Source organism: Aplysia californica, unplaced genomic scaffold, assembly GCF_000002075.1.
Source record: "Aplysia californica isolate F4 #8 unplaced genomic scaffold, AplCal3.0 scaffold00057, whole genome shotgun sequence".
Lineage (NCBI taxonomy): Eukaryota > Metazoa > Mollusca > Gastropoda > Aplysiida > Aplysiidae > Aplysia > Aplysia californica.
The window spans coordinates 160012-161115 of NW_004797327.1; the positions used below are offsets into that span (position 1 = coordinate 160012).

General features: G+C 42.6%; 1 protein-coding gene across 1 annotated transcript in view; it reads left to right on the forward strand.

The window, feature by feature from the left end:
• Window positions 1-482: 482 nt before the first annotated feature.
• Window positions 483-1104, forward strand: part of LOC101855855 (cell division control protein 6 homolog) — a gene marked incomplete in the record, with an annotated part of 25461 nt that continues 24839 nt past the window's right edge. Inside the window, 1 exon segment of the mRNA XM_013079592.2 lies at window positions 483-764.

Below are 1104 nucleotides of genomic sequence, written 5' to 3' on the forward strand. Positions count from 1 at the left end.
TAAAGAGGAATATATCAAGGGGGGAACGGGGAGATTCCGTTAAGACAAATTTCCGTTTTATACAGGTAAATAAAGAGGAATATATCAAGGGGGGAACGGGGAGATTCCGTTAAGACAAATTTCCGTTTTATACAGGTAAATAAAGAGGAATATATCAAGGGGGGAACGGGGAGATTCCGTTAAGACAGATTTCCGTTTTCTACAGGTTTCCGTGAAGGAAGGTTCGACTGATAAAGATAAAGCTAGGTATAGGGAGGGAACCTGTTGGCGACACTTTTAGAGCTATTTATGAATAGAGCTATACATTTAGTGATTTAGCTGTGAAAATAGGAAAACAACCACGATCAACCAAGTTTCTACAAAACAGAATGTTGGGAAAATAAACATTTCACGGAAGGAAGGTCTGGTCGCACAAAAATACTCGATCTTGAGTATTTGGTATCGATATCTCTCCAACTCTCCCGCCAAACACAATCGGCTACGATCTGTGACGCTGGCCGACAAAAAGAGGACGAGTGAGTTGGACTGAGTTCTGAGCACGCAGCATTTATTCTGCTGTGTTGGCCTTCAAGACTAGAATCTAGGCTTATACGTGGAGGAAAAAAAACGTATTTCCTCTTCGTTCTGTTTGGTTTGAATCAAGAATCTAGTTAAAATAAATTACAAAGACAGGACGATTATCCTCAAGGCAACGGAGCCGCGTGCACTGACTGAGACTGAAGTACTAAAAGTTCCAGTCAAATTCATTGCCAATCGAGTGAGAGGTAAGTCAGTGCAAAACCAGCTGGACCGAGCGAAGTGAAGGAAATGGAATTCATGCCACCTTATTTTATATATTTATTCGTCGCAGTCAAAGATACCCAGAAAAACTGACTTTAGATATCTAAGATATCTTTTTATTTGTGATGGCGATGGAATGGGGCTGGGCACAAAATCTGAAAGGCCACCTCTGTGAGAATAGTGCAGGCGAGTCCTGTGGCTATTCTCACCCGGTGCGCGTTCACCCTAAACCACAGAATTCTACACTGGGATAACAGAAAAGAAAGTGGCTATTCTCACCCGCCCGGAAGTTCTCGCAAGATCAACTCCTCCCCTCTTCTCTCT